This window comes from Dama dama, chromosome 5 (assembly GCF_033118175.1).
Source record: "Dama dama isolate Ldn47 chromosome 5, ASM3311817v1, whole genome shotgun sequence".
NCBI lineage: Eukaryota > Metazoa > Chordata > Mammalia > Artiodactyla > Cervidae > Dama > Dama dama.
In genome coordinates this window covers 60535526-60555191 of record NC_083685.1, presented here as the reverse complement: position 1 = coordinate 60555191, position 19666 = coordinate 60535526, and the positions used below count along the sequence as shown (strand labels likewise).

Here is a 19666-nt window from a genome sequence, read left to right as displayed (position 1 = left end):
TGTTTTTTATAAAGACATGTAAATGAGATTTATATAGCAATCCTCATATAGACATCTAGATAAGTTTCTGTATATGTTATATATTTCAATATATTACATTTTTTTCTAGAAAGGAGAGAGCTCATCTGCCTAAATTCTTTAACTCCACCCCTGTCAGAAACTAGGAGGAGATGGAAATATACATTTCCTTTGAAGTCAGGGAGGGTGGGGAGGAGGACTCTGCTCTGCCAACATGGAAAGAAAGACAGGAGGAACTAACTCCCCATCCTGGAAGTACACCCAGTGTGAGTCACCTATTTTAATGTAATGACAATGGTCTCCACACTTTGAAGTCACTTCTTATATTTTGGGAAAGGTGGCATTATCACCTCTAACCTACAAGTCAGGAACTTGGGCTATTGAAAGTTTTATTTAATAAAAAGTTTTATTTAAATAAAAGACTTTTAGCACAGTCTGAGTGTGAGGCTTCCCCCACCACCCCCACCTCCACGGGATTTAGGCTATAAGTAAAACAAGATAAATAGAAGAATGAAAATCTGAGAAAGAGCTGAGTTCATAATGGAAACATTGACACTACCACAATCTGATATCCAAAAGAGAGTCAAAACATGAAAACATCAAGAGAAGGTAACATTTGTCTCAAGTTATTTCAGTTCTCAGTCTAAGGGGTAATTTGTATTAGCTTCAAAATCTCACAGATTATTGAATTGGATTTGTCAGTGCAACGTCGATCAGGAAGTATTTCTTGTTTCATTTGGCACTTCAGGAAGGCACTTTTGCACAATTATGTCAACTCATTGTGTTAACCTTTATCAAGAAAGGCAAGCACCTAAATCCTTATCAGTCAAGCATTTCATTTTGAAGAAAGGATCTAGAAGTCTAGAACAATAGGCAACTCTTCTTGGCTTCATTAGTGCCTTTATTTTGATATTTTTCTTTTCACACTCTTTCTCAGGCACATCTGGGCAAGTCTACTTATTAAGCCCCATTTAAAGGAAATTGAAAATTCTACAGTGAAGTTCTCCACTTGACTGAAAGTTTTCCACTCTCAGAAAGAGTGGAAATTGAACATGATTATCTTCCACTTTGAGATTCATTTAAAATAGAAACAGGTGCATCAAAGCCAGGTTGGAGTTAGTAATGAATGGGGAGAAACCACAGTAACTATAAGGTTAAAAATTCAACAAAATTCAGCGTGAATAAGGCAGAGAGGTTGACAGAGTGAGATCAAGGATACATTAGAAGCCACAAATCTCATTAGTCTGCACCTAGGACAATAAATAGTAGAATTTGCTAGGTTATATTTTGAAATGAAAGAAAACATTTTGGGGGGGTCATAAATTTTTATTATTAATCAGTTATTATTATTAATTTTTGATTATTAATCAGTTCACATTTCCCAACGTAAAACAATACTCAGAGATGTTTTTCTGCTAATTAATAACAATGTTAAAAAAAGTTAAGCAAAAATAAAGTCAGTTCCTGAAAATTGTGTACCTGTGACTCTCATCATCTTGCTATTCAGTTGCTTACTTGTGTCTGACTCTTTGTGACCCCAAGGACTGCAGCACACCAGACTTCCCTGTCCTTCACCTTCTCCTGAAAATTGCTCAAACTCATGTCCATTGAGTCGGTGATTCCATCCAACCATCTCATCCTCTGTTGCCCCCCTTTTCCTCCCACCTTCAATCTTTCCCAGCATCAGGGTCTTTTTCAATGAGTCGGCTCTTCTCATCAGGTGGCCAAAGTAGTGGAGTTTCAGCTTCAGCACCAGTGCTCCCAATGAATATTCAGGGTTGATCTCCTTTAGGATGGACTGGCTGGATCTCCTTGCAGTCCAAGGGACTGTCAAGAGTCTTCTTCAGCACCGCAGCTCAAAGGTATCAGTTCTTCAGCATTCAAACTTTTTTATTGTCCAGCTCTCACATCCATCCATAACTACTGGGAATACCATAACTTTGATTATACCGACCTTTACAGGCAAAGTAAAACTCCTCTACAGAATGGTAAAAGCCCAAATAGGGGCCCCCTGTTGGCTGTGTTCATCAATGTAGACTCAGTTCTTATAATGGTACCTGGAACATAATAAAATTTGAATCAATAGTTATAGAATAAATGAGTGAATAGTACTGTAGTTTTAAACTGGCTTGAATAAAAAATATCTCTATACCCCTATACATCAGAATGTGTATGAAGATTGAAGAGGATAGGATTTGCAGACAGGATTCTAATCTAAGCCAATCATCAAACAAACTGCATCTTAGTTCCCCCTCATACAAAATGAGACTTTTACTACTCACTTGGCCTGGCTGTAGTGTAGATCATGGATAATACACATGCACATGCACACAGCTAGCATCCAGAAGAATATCTGATATATAGTACACGTCCAATAAGTTGGAACTACTTTTACCTGTTTAGTACCTAGATCATTCAATTAAGAAAGTTTAAATGAAATGCTAAGCCAAAGGCTAGTGCAGTCTTTCATAAATGAGAAAAAAAAATGTCAAAAAGAACAAGTGATTTGCTGAAGAATCAAAAATTAGTGCTCTTCAGAGGAATGGGGGCTGTACCAATTCCTGCTGAAGGCAGGTTTCACTCGATCAGTCCTCTATTTTTAATGGCATAGCTATTTTTGCTAAATTCAGCCTGTTTTCTAAGACCCAGCAAAGCTAAATATATGTGAATCAGTTTCTGTAATCTTCTTTGATATTAATCTTAATCCCTTATATTTTTATAATTTCTCTGTCTTCGAAACAAGGTAAATAAACTTAGCAACTTTACATGGAGTCAGTTCTCCCGATGATTTTAGCATGTATCAATTCAGGTTGTCACAAATATCATACCTATTGGTTGAACTGATCACTTCAACTTTTTTTTTTTTTATCCAACACTTCAAGTTTTTAGTTTAATGAAGAGCTCAGTAATACTTGGTAAAACACTCTCATTTTTAGCAAAACACTAGAGAGACTTAGTCTATGCCTAACATGTGCTCTGATACTGTTAGGTGGCATCGTAAAACTTTGCAGAGGCCTCAAATCACAGAATTCTTTTTAGCAAATTACAGTAATCCTGGGTGGCTTGAAAACCTCTGGAGAAGCCTTCAGCTCCTACTCTTGTGCTTGCTTCCATCATGCTGCCGTCATAAGTGCCGACTCCACCATCATTGTGTGTCTTATTCCTGCTTCTCCAATCACTTGAATCCTAATTTGCTGTGTGTAGTTAGGAGTCTGAACCATCAGCATCTTCACCTAGTTGTTATTGGTTGTCCCTAAGTCATGTCCTACTCTTTGAGACCCCAGGGACTGTATGTAGCCTGCCAGGCTCCTCTGTCCATGGGGGAAATCTTTATCTTTTAGAGAGGCAACTGCAACATCCAGCAGTGAAAACACAGGACTTGAGGCAGATTCTATTTGAGTCCTGTTATGCAGAGGCAATAAGCCTTGACCATCCTTAGCTTCTTTGAGGGAGGCTGCCTCATCCATGTGTCAAGGGTAGTGAAAACATGGATAGCTGCAATTCCTTACTCAGAGGTTCTAAGTCTGTGAAAACACTCTGAAAACTGTTAAGTGCTCTCCAAATACTGGTGGAGTTGGAGATTCTTACCAAAAGATCTCCTTCACCTTGGGTATACTTGCTACAATAAAATGGATATTGATAGCCACTAAATTGGTGAGTAATACCACCATTAGGAAACTTCAGTATGGAGATGTAAAGTGTATTAGTCAGCTTGGGCTGCTATAACAAAACACCATTAACTGGGTTACTTAAACAACAGTCATCTATTTCTCACAGTTCTGGCGGCTGAGAAATCCAAGACCAGGGTGCCAGCAGAACTGGTACCTGGTGAGGTACCAGAAATCTTCTTTCTGGTTTGCAGATGACTGCCTTCTCGCTGCATCCCCTCACAGGATGAGGAGAATTCCAATCTCTTCTTCCTCTTATGGTGCTGGTGATGGTTTAGCCACTAAGTCACGTCTGACCCTTTGTGACCCTATAGACTGTAGTCTGCCAGGCTCCTCTGTTCACAGGATTTCCCAGGCAAGAATAATACAGGAGCAGGTTGCCATTTCCTTCTCCAGGGGATCTTCCTAACCCAGGGATCGAACCTGTGTCTCCTGCATTGGCAGGTGGATTCTTTACCACTGAGTCACCAGGGAAACCTTTTCTTCCTCTTTTGAGGACAATCATTTCATCACAGGGGCTCTACCCTCATGACTTTTCCTAAGCCTGATTACCTCCTAAAGGCCCCACCTTGTAAAATCATCACTTTGGGGTTGAGGTTTCAGCACCTGACTTTGGTGCTGAAACACAAATATTCATCTTTAACCTAAGAATTTGAACTATTTTGAAATATCCAAGACATCACATATATGAATGCACTGAGCTAGGAGCTAGGTGTAGCATTTTAATTCAGACTTTCTATCCCGCTCTGTAAACTGGGAAAGTCACTAGGCAAGTTAGCAGTTATGTGCCCCACACCATGCTAGGTGTGTGGTGTGTGGTACGCGTGTACTATTTCTAATCTTAAAATGTTATAACAAAGTGAATAGAATGTTCCTGTTTTGTAGTTGAGATTCCACGTGGCTTAGTAGCATGGCTAAGATTACAGATGTACTAAACAGAAACCCCAAGATTCAGACCCTGGTTCTGTTTCCAAAATCCCCTCCCTATCCCACTTTATCATATTGCTGATTTCTTCCTAGGTTGTCTTATCTATGAATTTGGTGGTCATGCCAAAGGTTTTCTTAGGTCCTGTTCAACTCTAAAATGTGATAATTGACTGTAGGTGATAGGTATCTAGACTGCGCAGATGAGCCAGTAAAGTAGCTCTAAATAGATCAACCAGGGTACCCATGAGTGGAATTTAAGTGTACAAAAATGTAAAGGCTTTTTGTTCTCCGGCTCATGGGAAGGAGGTTGGTGAGACTGGTGTCCAGCTCTACCTCTATGAGCATCCTTCCCCTTGATTCCAGTCTGCTATGCAAATTAGGCAATTTGGGTATGTCACAACCAAAAGTGTTTGGGAATCTTTGCAATAAATGAACCATCTGACTATATATAACAGAGAGAGTGCTTTGTGGCTTGAAACTATTGACCTGATATTATCAGAGCCATGCTGTAACTCTCAAAATGACTTGATTTCCCCAGGAAAAACTCATAACATAATTTTATGCATTCTCTAGCATGTACAGCTGAAGCAGCAAATAAATTGCAAAAGCAACTGGCTGAGCCAAAAAAAAAAAAAACAAAACTAACTAACCAGTGATCTTTTGAGCATTCCTAAGTTACTGTACTTATGTGAAAGCTTCTTTAAACAAATAATCATGCTGCATTTTAAAGACTTTATTAGGTAAAGCAGGACATATTTTCACCTTCCACTGCTGACCAACATGAGTTCTGTGATGCAGTACAAAATTCTGCTTGTATGATTCTAATCTTTTCTTTGCATTGATTCTGTAATTTTCAAAGTACAAAGTACTGTAGAACTATGCAAAGTAGTCACCACAGAATACACTTCTTGACCTAGGTGATGTTTAAAAGTTTATCGAGCATGCACATCTTTGAAATATTAAGATCAGAGTTTCCTGGACCAATTGTAGAGCTGGTACTTCCTCTTGGTTTGTAGGTCAGCGTCTACATTTTACAGCCAGAAACTGACCTTGACCTTCTTCATAGAAACAAAACAGTAGAAGTACAGGCTGCTGTGATTCCTACAATGCCCTGCTTTCCAGGCAGCCTTCCAGGAATGAGAAAGACACTAAGGGACAAAGGAGAAAGATGCAAAATGTAGCATCCTGTGGGAAAAACCATACCCATGTGATGAACTGAAAGCCGCAACTCCTTAAAGGGAAAAGCGCCCTAAACCAGGGTCTTTCAGGAAAAAGGGAAGATTGAACACTGGCTGTGACTGCACCATAGTGCTTCAGTCTAGAACAAGCAGATACACTTGCCTCACATGCGGAGGAAGCCAAAGGCCCATTACTTCTCTGTGTAATCTTTTGCCATATTTGTGTTTGGGACGTTATGGCTTCACATAAAAACATACTTCACATAAAAAATGTTCTGACTCATTCATGTTGAATGTTAAGAGGAGGGTGGACTTTTCTCTAATAGAGAATAATAAATGTATTGGCTTTAATTATGTCATGGATCTTCCCAGGTGGTGCTAGTGGTCAAGAACCTGCCTGCCAATGTAGGAGATGCAGGTTCAATCCCTAGGGTAGAAAGATCCCCTGGAGAAGGCAATGGCACCCCACTCCAGTATTCTTTCCTGGAGAATCCCATGGACAGAGGAGCCTGGCGGGCTACAGTCCATGGGATCACAAAGAGTCAGACACTACTGAAGCAACTTCACACACACGCAGTTATGTCATAGATCACACTGCCTATTAAAAGCAATTCGTGATTTAGGGTGTCCTTACTTAACAATATAAAACTGGATGTTGGTATTCCTGTGAGATTTAAAAAAACAGTAATTCATAGATACAATAATAGCAAAGATTTCCTTTCTTCCTCCAAAGGCAAATAATCCTCTCGGTTTACTTCCTGTTTTAAAACTGAGGGTTGATTAGAAGTCAAAATTTACTATTCTTTAGAGCCTGTGCAAATTACAAAATGAAAGTAAACTAGCTATATATAAATATGATAAATATCTCAAATTTAGTTTAAGTATAATATTTATTTTTTAAAGATAAAAGGCAGTATCCTTTTGAATAAGACCACCTAATTTATAAAAACCTTAATTGAGATTTTCTTGACCAGAACATGAAATTTACACCCACAAACAGTCCTATAAACTATAACAGAATGTCTAGTGGGGCCTCTTGCAAAGATAAAACCTAGATCAAAAGGGCTCAGTAAAAAAATAAGCACCATATAAGTGGGTTGTTTGTTTTTGTTTTATTTTTTAAGAGAGAAATAGAAATGTACCAGGCTCTAGTAAACTCCAAGCCTTTGTTTGGGTAGCGCCCTGAATGTGTCATGCTGTATCATGCCTAGATTCTTTTCAAAATCAGTTCCCTCTGTACTAAGTACCTCATACCTTCTTTTCCTGACACATTCAGAGCCAGTACCCAGTTCCTTGACCGTTGCTTTAGATACTGGTTAAATCAAACCATGACATTGGCAAGGCGACACAGTTCTGTTTCAGCGCTTCTTACATCATTTGGTTAAGAAAGTCCCCATTGCTTCACTTTTCCCTCCGGGCAGAAATCGAGCTAGGCTGAGATTTTGATAGGATTAAACTTAATTAATTATTAGGGTGATGGTGGCCTCATAGAATGAGTTTGGAAGTTTACCTTCTTCTGCAATTTTCTGGAAGAGTTTGAATAAGATAGGTGTTAGCTCTTCTCTAAATTTTTGGTAGAATTCAGCTGTGAAGCCATCCGGTCCTGGACTTTTGTTTGCTGGAAGATTTCTTTTATTTCCAATATTCTGGGAGGTGGGTCATATGCTGGAAGATTTCTGATTACAGTTTCTATTTCCATGCTTGTGATGGGTCTGTTAAGATCTTCTATTTCTTCCTGGTTCAGTTTTGGAGTCATACTTTTCTAAGAATTTGTCCATTTCTTCCAAGTTGTCCATTTTATTGGCATAGAGCTGCTGTTAGTAGTCTCTTATGATCCTTTGAATTTCTGTGTTGTCTGGTGAGATCTCTCCGTTTTCATTTCTAATTTTGTTGATTTGGTTCTTCTCCCTTTGTTTCTTGATGAGTCTGGCTAATGGTTTGTCAATTTTATTTATCTTTTCAAAAAACCAGCTTTTTGCTTTGTTGATTTTTGCCATGGTCTCTTTTGTTTCTTTTGCATTTATTTCTGTCCTAATTTTAAAGACTTCTTTCCTTCTACTAACACTGGGGTTCTTCATTTCTTCCTTCTCTAGTTGCCTTAGGTGTAGAGCTAGGTTATTTATTTGACTTTTTTCTTGTTTCTTGAGGTAAGCCTGTATTGCTATGAACCTTCCCCTTAGCACTGCTTTTACAGTGTCCCATAGGTTTGGGGTTGTTGTGTTTTCATTTTCATTCATTTCTATGCATATTTTTATTTCTTTTTTGATTTCTTCTATGATTTGTTGGTTATTCAGAAGCATGTTATTTAGCCTCCATATGTTGGGATTTTTAATAGTTTTTTTCCTGTAATTGAGATCTAATCTTACTGCATTGTGGTCAGAAAAGATGACTGGAATGATTTCAATTTTTTTGAATTTACCAAGGCTAGATTTATGCCCCAGGATGTGTTCTATTCTGGAGAAGGTTCTGTGTGCTCTTGACAAAAGGTGAAATTGATTGTTTTGGGGTGAAATGTCCTATAGATATCAATTAGGTCTAGCTGATCCATTGTGTCATTTAAAGTTTGTGTTTCCTTGTTAATTTTCTGTTTAGTTGATCTACCCATAGGTGTGAGTGGGGTATTAAAGTCTCCCACTATTATTGTGTTATTGTTAATTTCCCCTTTCGTACTTGTTAGCATTTGCCTCACATATTGCAGTGCTCCTATGTTGGGTGCATATATATTTATAATTGTTATATCTTCTTCTTGGATTGATCCTTTGGTCATTATGTAGTGTCCTTCTTTGTCTCTTTTCACAGCCTTTATTTTAAAGTCTATTTTATCGGATATGAGTATTGCTACTCCTGCTTTCTTTTGGTCTCTGTTTGCGTGAAATATTTTTTTCCAGCCCTTCACTTTCAGTCTGTATGTGTCCCTTGTTTTGAGGTGGGTCTCTTGTAGACAGCATATATAGGGGTCTTGCTTTTGTATCCATTCAGCCAGTCTTTGTCTTTTGGTTGGGGCATTCAACCCATTTACCTTTAAGGTAATTATTGATAAGAATGGTCCCGTTGCCATTTGCTTTGTTGTTTTGGCTTCACGTTCATACACCCTTTCTGTGTTTCCTGTCTAGAGAAGATCCTTTAGCATTTGTTGAAGAGCTGGTTTGGTGGTGCTGAATTCTCTCAGCTTTTGCTTGTCTGTAAAGCTTTTGAATTCTCCTTCATATCTGAATGAGATCCTTGCTGGGTACAGTAATCTTGGTTGTAGGTTATTCTCTTGCATTACTTTAAGTATGTCCTGCCATTCCCTTCTGGCCTGAAGAGTTTCTATTGAGAGATCAGCTGTTATCCTTATGGGAATCCCCTTGTGTGTTATATGTTGTTTCTCCCTAGCTGCTTTTAATATTTGTTCTTTGTGCTTGATCTTTGTTAATTTGATTAATATGTGTCTTGGGGTGTTTCACCTTGGGTTTATCCTGTTTGGGACTCTCTGGGTTTCTTGGACTTGTGTGACTATTAAACTTCCTAGCACAAGATTACGTTCTGGCTACAATAAGTAAATGCTGTCTGATATCATTGCTGTTGTAATGATGGGGTTGCTGAGCCTGCAGAGAGTACGGCTACAGTTCAGCCAACACAACACACGCTGGCTCGTGTCACTGTACTGGTGACGTCACTTACATCTTCCCCAGTCATCAGGTCCTTCTTGCCTTGCCTCGAGTTCCGACTGCACCTTAACCATGGTGGGTACTTTGTGGTGTGAGGCAGAGAGGCAACATGATAGATTGCTGGAGAGAAATTTTACTGTGTGTGTGGTTTTGCTACAGACACAGAACTGTGTATTTTTTATCAGTTCTCACTGATTTCTGGTAGAATCCCATGTTTATCTGGGATATAAAATTAATGGTTTTCTTGTACAGTGTTGGTGGGAATGTAAATTGGTGGAGCCACTGTGGAGAACAATATATAGGTTTCCCAAAAACTAAAAATAGAGCTACTATATGGCCCAGTGATTCCACTCCTCAGTATATATCCAGACAAACAAACAAAAACACTAATTTGAAAAAATACATGCACCCCGAGTTTCATAGCAGTATTATTTATAACAGCTAAGATACAGAAACTGCCCAAGTGTCTGTGAACAGATGGATGGAGATCACACACACGCACACACACAATGGAGTACTACTCAGCCATTAAAAAGAACAAAATTTTGCCATTTGGAGCAACATGGATGGACTTGGCGGGCTTTAGGTTAAGTCTGACAGAGAAAGATGAATACTGTATGAGATCAGTTATATGTGAAATCTAAAAAATACAAGAAACTCGTGAATATAACATAAAAGAAACAAACTCACAGATACAGAGAACGAGCTAGTGGTTACCGGGGGAGCAGTATAAGAGGGGGTGGAAATACAAATTACTGAGCGTAAGACAGGCTTAAGGATGTACTATAAAACATGGGACATGTAACCAATATTTGTAAAAACTGTAAATGGGACGTAACCTTTAAAAATTGTACACAAAATTTTAGAAAAAAATTTTAAAGAGCTTACCAGACCAAGAAGAAAAATAATGGCTTTCTTTTTGTTTTAATATATGATATATACTACTAGTATAGTTACATATACCAATCTATGATAAGTTATAAATCAGATGGTTACATTACCAGATTGTTATGTTTAGGAAACTTAGATACTATTACTCTTCACTACTGTTTGTTCTTAAACAAGGAAAAAGTTTTTGATATCAAATATTTTTGCAAAAGGTAAACCAAAAAACAAGTAAATATGTGAGGTGATGGGCAATGTGTGTGTGTGTATGCTTATATATGTATATATAATCATCACATTGTACACTTTAACTATCTTACAATTTTATTTGTCAAGTATACCTCAATAAAGCTGAAAAAAGTGAATCAAGTTACGAACTCAGGCAATCAATCAATTTTTCATAATATTTAATAGCACAGATACTTGGATATATCTAGAAATTCAGAAATACCTACATTTTTGTCATTAGTTCAGTTAAAACCTACTTACATATTTCACTCCTAAGGAACATATAATTGTAAACTGATATAATTGATTTCACGTGGCATATGCAAAATTTCCTCTTTATTCTACAGTCATATTAGCTGTGTACTTTTCTTTGTCTGAAGATGCAATTCAGTAAACTACTCATCAATGCTAACCGTGTGCAAATGATCGAGTGTTTGATGATCTCAGGAGATAATGATAAACCCCTGACTTCTAGGAACTTATAGTTTAGCAATATGTAAACTACATTGTCTGTATTTTTCCTGTCTTCTCTCCCTCTTTTTTTATTGACAGTGCCCAGGAAATTTAACTAGCAATTTTAGAGGCCTATAAAATCAGAAGCAGATTGACTCTCAGTCTTTAAAGATTTTAAGCAGAATTATAATGGCAGCAAACAGGCAGACATGGCAGTAAGAAAGTAATTTTTATAATGTACCACTGTCTCCCTCATTAACCAGCGTAGATTCAGCACCTCCATATTAACAAAGGTTAATATGATGCTAGCATTACCACAGTCTCTGGGGAAAGTTCTTCCTGTTTGTTTTTTGTTATTGGGGTGGACTTTTAAAGTATTTATTGAATTTGTTACAATATTGCTTCTGTTTCATGTTCTGGTTTTCCGGTCACGAGTCATGTGGGATCCTGGCTCCCTGACCAGGGGCTGAACTCACACCCTCTGCGTTGGAAATCGGAGTCCTCACCACTAGACCACCATGGACGTCCCCACACTTCCTGTTTTAACTTGCAGTGGCGGAGCCTTTCCATCCTGCATGTATGCTTACTCCCCCCATTAATTTTAGTCACTGTTGAACAGCGACCTTTTCGTGTGTATCCAGTCAATGGCATCCCAGGCTGTCTTTGCGATGCTCTTTTCAGAATGTGAATCATTTTAGCTAATAGAGAATAAATCAACTTCACACAGCTCGACAGTTTCTACTAGAGGGCCACAATACAGATTTCCTATGAGAATAAAGGCCTCTACATCAAAATACTAAATATGGTGCATTAGTTTGGTAGGGCTGCCTTAACAAAATACCACAGACTGGGTGACTTCAGCAACAGAGATTCATTTTCTCGGGGCTCTGGGGGCGGGAAGCCTGAGATGGAGGCTTTGGCAGGGTGGGCTTCTCCTGAAGCCGCTCTCCCTGGATTGTAGTTGACTGCCTCCAGACCGGGTCCTCACACGACCTTTCCTCTGTGGACACACTGCTGGGACATGCTCTTTTATTAGGGCACCTGTCATAGTGGATGAGGGCCCCACCCTTATGACCTCATTTAACTTTATCTCTTTAAAGGCCCTATTTCCAAAACCCATCACACCAGGGGGTTATGTGATTTGATTTGATTTGATTTTTTTTTGGTGGGAGGAACACAATTTAGTTCCTAATGTACAACCCCCCAAAAACCTTTAATCTCATGAATCTCAATGGGATTATAATCCCATTGAAAGAAACATTCCTTAATATTTATGGGAGGATTCTTTCAAAACCTCTGAAACAGTAAATTAGGCAAAGTGTAAAATGCAGCTGTCATCAATTTTACTCCACATCTCAAGTTTAAGAGATGCCACAATTGTTATTTTTCTTAATGTTATTGAATCTGACCTACAGGCTCTCGGAAAATCAGTTGTGGTTACTGCTGGGTCTCCATCACCCTACCCCCTTCATCCAGGTTCAGTGGAGATCAAGGAAATCTCACTTGGTTGAGAATACTTGGAGAAGCTCACTGGTGACCACCACGCTGGTCACCGTAGGGGGTACCTTCTCATTGCCCAGACCACATGGTGGCCCCAGGGCTGGGGTGTTTGCTGAGAATGCAAGCTGAACGCCCGTGGTCCCACCTCCCCAGGTAGCACAGAGATTTCTACTACTCGTCATCCTCGCAAACCACCAGCTTGCCCCCTTTCTCCAACTCAGAGAAGATCCTCCACCTTCTCCCAGCCTAGCACTTCTATTTCTCTCATCATTTCCCCTCTGCAGTGGGTCCTCCCCTGCAGGACCCACTGCAGTTTAGAAATCCACTGGGTTTAGAAATCCAGTCTTCTCTCTACAAGCAGTCATTTTTTTCTCACTAATACAAAAATAAAAACTAACAAAAAGCCTGAACTGAGCTGTCTTGTAGGCTGACTTATTCACTAGGGATGACAGCTGAAGTCTACACAATCCCAGAAAATGAAAAGTTCCACATCTGTCTCCTCATAGCAACCAGGAGAACACACATCCTCTCTCAGAGACAATGAGACATCATAAACTAAAAAGATAAAGAAATTGAATGAGTTTCATTATAGGCTCTTTAAATGTCTTTTCAACTGTCTATGTTTTACTTTCTTCAACCTGCCCTGCATTCTAAATTTGTGAGGCATGTCAAAATGAGTCTTTAGTCTCTTTCGTGGCTAGAGGAAAACTGACATCAAGAGAAAGGTGATAGGGGAAGAAATGTGATTTCTGCCACCAACACTGTTTTCCCCATTACATATGACTCTGTTCTAAGATGATGCTTGGGGAAATCTCAACAGCCCAGTGACCATTCTGGAATCAAACAGATTCCACAAATGTGTTGCTAAGGAATTAGACTGATGGAACATGAAATAGGTAAACAGAGTTGAAAGTATTTTCCAGCTAAGACACCAAGTCACACAAAGTCAGCATTTTTACTATTGGATATTTTACTTATTCCTGCTAGCTAGCTTACAATAAATGAATAAGAAGAACCAAATTCATTTTTGTCTTCTTTGACATTGCTGAGGATTTCTACACTCAGGATTTTTATAATAAAGAGATATTTTGCATACCTATTTTTTGGAAAATTAAATATAATTCAAATGTCATAATTTTTAAAAAGAATTTGTCATGTCAAAAGTGTTATCACTAAATTTTCCCATATTAAGCTTCTTTTGTCAAAGACTTACTTTGTCATATTTTGGAGAAATGTAAAGGATGAAATAACATGATTTCTGGGATTTGCTTCAAAATAATGCAGAACTAGCAGAGAAATGAAACACAATTGACCATGAGATGTTAATTTCAGAAGCTTTCTGATGATTACATGGTGGTTCATTATAGTATTCCGTCTACTTTTTGTATATAGTTCAGATGTTCTGCAATTGAAAAAGTTGAAAACAGGAAGTAAAACTTCAGAATTGAATTTAGTACTCCTTATGAAAAATAAAGACCAACAGTAAATACAATACAAGGGTAAATGTATAACTTTACTAGAGAACACTGGACACCTGTCAGGGTGATGCAGGAAATTTCAACTTCTTTGAAGCGCTCAGAATCCCCAGGGAACCAAGCTCTTTTGTCTCCTGTCATGATTGTGAAAGCTGATGGGTGTGTTGGTCACCCCTGAGAGTAGTGCTTTGGGGAGTAGCACCCTTATGTCATCTACTGCCAACTGGTGCTCGTCTGTTTTAATGTTCTCTGAGGTCTTGTCAACTGGCAGCTGTACTTCTGCAAAGAATCTAAAACTAACCCCAGTGGCAACTCTCCCTGCCCTCGTAATCTAATAATGGGATAGAGAAACAGCAAGAGGCAGTGCAGCTGACCCTTCCCCTTTATTTCACCTTAATCTCGGGGTCCCACTGAAGAAAAATATACTCATTCTAGACTTAGTCATTAAATGATATAGGGAGCCTTTACAGGTGTTACAGGTACACACAAAACTGTGTATCATTTTCTCTTCCTCCAAAAAGCTTGCAACCAAGTTAAAGTCAGAACACAAAGGGAGGAAATAAGTGAGAAATGCAAGGTTGTGTAGGATGCTTGCGCACTGAATAAAACAGACACCAAGTACTGTACTGTGGCAGGGTAGGGGGAGACCCTCGTCGTGGAGGGAGTACACTGGAAAAGTTTTCACAAGAGGATGACATGTAAATGGAGGCTGTAACCACACCTAAATTCATACAAAGGGGGACTTCACTGGTGATACAGTGGTTAGGAATTCACCTTCCAATGCCAGGGAAGCAGATGTCATCCCTGGTCAAGGAGCTAAGACCCCACATGCCAGAGGGCAACTAAACCTGTGCACCTCGAGCGTCATAACCAGAGAAGCCCACGTGCCACAGCAAAGACCCAGCACAGCCAAATAACTAAACACAGTTCACACAGAGGGTGAAGGACTAAGCTAGCGGCTCATTATACCGTAGAGAGAGCCCCAGAACTGAAGCCAGACAGATCCACTCCCGATCCCCACTGTCATCTCTGAACTCTGTCCTCTCATTTGTGAATTTCGCAAGGAGGTTGTAAGAACTGAAAATATTAACACTTGGGGTTGTTGTTGTTGTTCAGTAGCTCAGTCGTGTCCGACTCTTTGCGGCCCCATGGACTGCAGCACACCAGGCTTCCCTGCCCTTCACCATCTCCTGGAGAGTGCTCAAACTCATGTCCATTGAGTCAGTGATGCCATCCAACCATCTCATCCTCTGTCATCCCCTTCTCCTCCTGCCCTCAATCTTTCCCAGCATCAGAGTCTTTTCTAATGAGTCAGCTTTTTGCATCAGGTGGCTGATGTATTGGGGAAAAGCCTATTAGTAAGTAGGCCACTAATAAATGATTGCTTTTTTCTCCATTGTGTAGGAAGCCACAGGAAAAACATTTCTAAACAAAAACTACAGCCAGATTGTAGAGACCTCGAACCTCAGACTAAGGGGTTTAGACTTTATAGGTGTCCAGTAGATTTCAACAGAGAAAGTCACGGTGAAAGTTGTATCTGGAAAGATGATTACTCATAGTGATTATGCAAGGTGGTTGAGAAGGGAGACTTGATCTAGAGAAGTTACACTAGAAAGTTAATACCATGATCTGAACACTAAGTATTAAGAGTGGGAATGGGGTTGTTGTCAAAGATGAATTTACCATGGAGCTAATGAAGCTTCATTTTTGGCCCCTTACTTTCAAGAACCTCATCTGGGGCCTCAGAAATGGTATGAAGATGACAACAGCTTTGCATAATCATTCTGTGTTGTCAACTTTTGCAAAAATAAGGTATTGATTGGTGAAGACTACTGTCTTTCTAACTATTAGTCAGTTTGGACTTCCATAACAAAATGCCATAGACTGGGGGTGCTTCAACAACAGAGATCTGTTTTCTCATAGTTCTCGAGGCTGGACGTCTGAGACCAGGGAGTCAGCATATGAAGGTGTGGTGAGAGACCTCTTTCTGCCTTGGAGAAGCTCTCTGCGCTCTCATGGGGCCCTTCTTCTGTGCTCAGGTGGAGAGAGAGAGTTCTCTTCCTGTTCTTGTTGTTTAGTCGCCATGTCTGACTCTTTGCGACCCCATGGCCTATAGCCCACCAGGCTCCTCTGTCCGTGGAATTCTCCAGGCAAGAATACTGGAGTGGGTTGCCATTTCCTCCTCTAAGGGGTCTTCCCAACCCAGGAACTGAACCTGTGTCTCCTGCACTGCAGGCAGATTCTTTACCACGGAGCCACCTGGGAAGCCCCTTCCTGTTCTTACAAGGACACAAATTAATCTGACCTTGAGGTCACCACCTTTATGCCTTAATCTAATGCGAATCACTTCCAAAGCCCCCTCCTCCTACCTCTCACATTTGGCGTTAGGACCTCAGCACAGGAATGTTGGAGGGACACAGACATTCAGTTCATGATGCACCCATACTTCCCTTCCTTGTCACTTTCGTCTTATACTCTACAGAGACTGTAGGCATTTGGGTAATGAGAGTAGGGGGAATTTGAATTGAAGAAAAATTTAGTTTGGGTTTAGTGAGGCATATTTATGTGGTTTTCATTCACCCCCCTGTATGTTTAAGTTGTTAGTATCTTTCCCTATGCAGAAACAGTTTCAGAAGTCCTCCCAGGCCTTAGTACTAACTCATCAGCAAGGTGCAGGACCCCAGATTATAATATAACATAACATCCCTCAAGGCCCTTAGGATCTGAAGGTACACGTGATGGAAGAAAAACACATTTTGAAATATATGGAGCCTGTAGAAAGTCTGTGAAAGATTCTTCCAACCATCAGGTGTATAAAGTTAGAAGTAGATTATTTGGTTCTCATTGGTGGTCAGTGAGAACTAGTCATAATAGATGGTCTCTCCTGTAGGGAATTTATTCAAGAATGCAGCATATACATTATAACTGTTTAACTGTATTATAACGGTAGACACACAATACTTTGTTTCTTTTTAAATCATACTTGTACAAAGTAGAATTTCTCAAAATTCCTAGGTTTATATAACACAAACCTTTACTTCAGCACCACCTCACAGAAAGTCTAAAGCAGATCATTCATGGGAGAAAAAATTGACAGTTTTTTCATATTTGAGAACAACTTACAATTGAAAACAATTTATGTGACATTTCCCATAATGATCCATGATGCTGAAAGATACTTTTTATAAACTATTAATTTTTTAAATTTCAACCCATCAAGTTGGATAAAAGACTTATCTTTCTAGTCTCTCTCTAATAAATGTTCCACAATCCTTAGCTTATAAAAGTTGATCATCAAGTATGCAGCCAAGAAAAAATGTTTCTGGGGGGGGTTGGGATTGGGATGTAGAGAATTATTTAAAATGTTTTATTTCTTAATGGATTTTGTAATGTTTGTGGTATTTATCTCTGATCCTTCTTCTCAGTCTAAATATTGGATTAGCCAAAATTTTTGTTCATAAAAGCTTATGGAAAAACCCAAAGGAACTTTTTGGCCCACTCAATAAAAATTAACTTTCATTTCTAATTTTCTGTTTATAACGACTTTTGTTTTTTTCTAAAAGGGGATTCCTAAGCCTAGATCTACCCTCTGACTATAGCAATGAAAGTAAAACAAAAGCATGAATCCAGACATTAAAGACACGTCAGAATATCCCTGTGAGCTCTGCTTGTTCTGCAGGAAGGGACGCTATTACTCTCTGGCGTGCATGCTCAGTTGCTCGGTTGTGTCTGATTGCAACCCCATGGGCTGTAGCCCACCAGGCTCTTCTGTCTGTGGGATTCTCCAGGCAGGAATGCTGGCGTGAGTTGTCTTGTCCTGGGATTTTTCTGACCCTGGGATCAATCCCGCATGTCCTCTGTCTCCTGCATTGGCAGGTGGACCCTTCACCACAGGGCCAGCTGGGAAGCCATGTTACTCTCCTAGAGCAGGCTATTTTATTGGCTACAAAAATATTTCCCCCCCCTCCTTCAGTGCTAGACTTTTTTGAAACATGCTCTAATGCCACAGTTTGAAACACTCAAGTGGAAAATAAACAGATATTTACCACATCTTCAATGACTTCTCCCCTGCAGCAAGCTACAAATTCATCTTTCTCTCTGTGACCTTAGCATCACCACCCCAGACCATTTTCCAAACTCTGGGCAAAGTTATCTTTCTAATATGCAAATCCGGTTATATTGCCATCTGATCAGAACTCTACTACTTTTACGAAAAAAGCACCATCTTTAACAGAGAGACGTAGATATTGGGGGATCCTTGCTCAAGCAATTGCTCCCATCTATCTATTTGGTTGACCAAAAAGTTTGTTTGGGTTTTTCCATAATATCTTACAGAAAAATCCAAATGAACTTTTTGGCCAACCTAATACATGACTTCCATGGGATCTTTCCTGACTTCAAGTCTGAGTCATGTGCTGCTCACTGCTGCTGGTCTCCTATGCACAGACTCCGCTCACTATATGTAGCTCACTGTCCACAGTGTACTTGTTCACCACAAACCCCTTTTGAAAAAAAGATGGTAACCATGACTACTTTATTTATGCTTCTATTCTCCCTGCCTCACACAGGTCAGGCACATACGAGGCTCTCAATAGATATTTGCTGAATAAACAAGTAAATTAGTCACTCAGCATGGGCAAAATTGCAATAAAAGAATGGAGGGTGGGATAAACACTCACAAAACCATCCCCCACCTTAAAAGTAGAGCAGCACTGGGACCTAGAAACTCCTCTGTATACTGTACTGCATCTTCATCTCAGCACCCAGAATGCTCCAGAAGTCACCACTCTTCCAAAGTTTGCTTTCCTTTTTCTCACTGGCTTGCTTGTTCCTTAGGATCATATCAAAAATGTAGGTAAACCAAAACAAGAAAAAAATGTGTTGCTTACTTTTAATGATTTTGAACTTTGTAAAACGGGCAGCATATTCTAAGTATTCTGCAACTTGCACTCTTAATGACATAGTGTTTCTAAGCTTCGTCCGTTAATACTGTGTGTAGCTGTAGTTCACTCGTTTTCACTAATATGTGGTACTGTAGTGAATAAACTTACTACTATCAACTTATCCATTTTGTCCATGTTCTCCCAGCCACCCAACTCTCTAAATCCTGACGGATTTTATTTTCCAAAGACGGTACATCGGTATTCCTCATGCCATATGTGACATCTTCTTTATCCATTCTATCTATGGATATTTAGATTATTTCCATGTCTTGGCTGTTGTCAGTAGTGCTGCAATGGACATAGGGGTGCATATATCTTCTAATTATGATCTTTCCCGGATACATGCCAAGGAATGGGGTTTCTGGATCATATGGTAACTCTATTTTTAGTTTTTTGAGGAACCTCCATACCATTTCCTACACTGGCTGTACCAGATTACATTCCCAGAAACAGTGTAGGAGGGTTCCCTTTCTCCATGCTCTCTCTAGCATTTGTTATGTATAGATTTTTAATGAAGATCATTCTAACTGGTATAAGGTGATACTTCATTCTAGTTTTGATTTTCATTTCTCTAATAATTATTGATGTTGAGCATCTTTGCATGTGACTCTTGGCCATCTGTATGTCATCTTCAGAGAAATGTCTGTTTAGGTCTTCTGCCCATTTTTCAGTTAGTTCTTTTGTTTTTTGGTTAAGCCAAAAAGATTTTGGTATAGTTTGCTTTATAGTAACTGGGATAAC

At 39.4% G+C, this 19666-nt stretch overlaps 1 long non-coding RNA gene across 1 annotated transcript in view; it reads right to left on the bottom strand.

Moving 5' to 3' along the window:
* Nucleotides 1–1434: 1434 nt before the first annotated feature.
* Nucleotides 1435–19666, bottom strand: part of LOC133056763 (uncharacterized) — a 64380-nt gene continuing 46148 nt past the window's right edge. The window contains exon 4 of the long non-coding RNA XR_009692906.1: nucleotides 1435–2075. This is a non-coding gene — a long non-coding RNA (uncharacterized LOC133056763). The remainder of the gene's footprint in view (nucleotides 2076–19666) is intronic.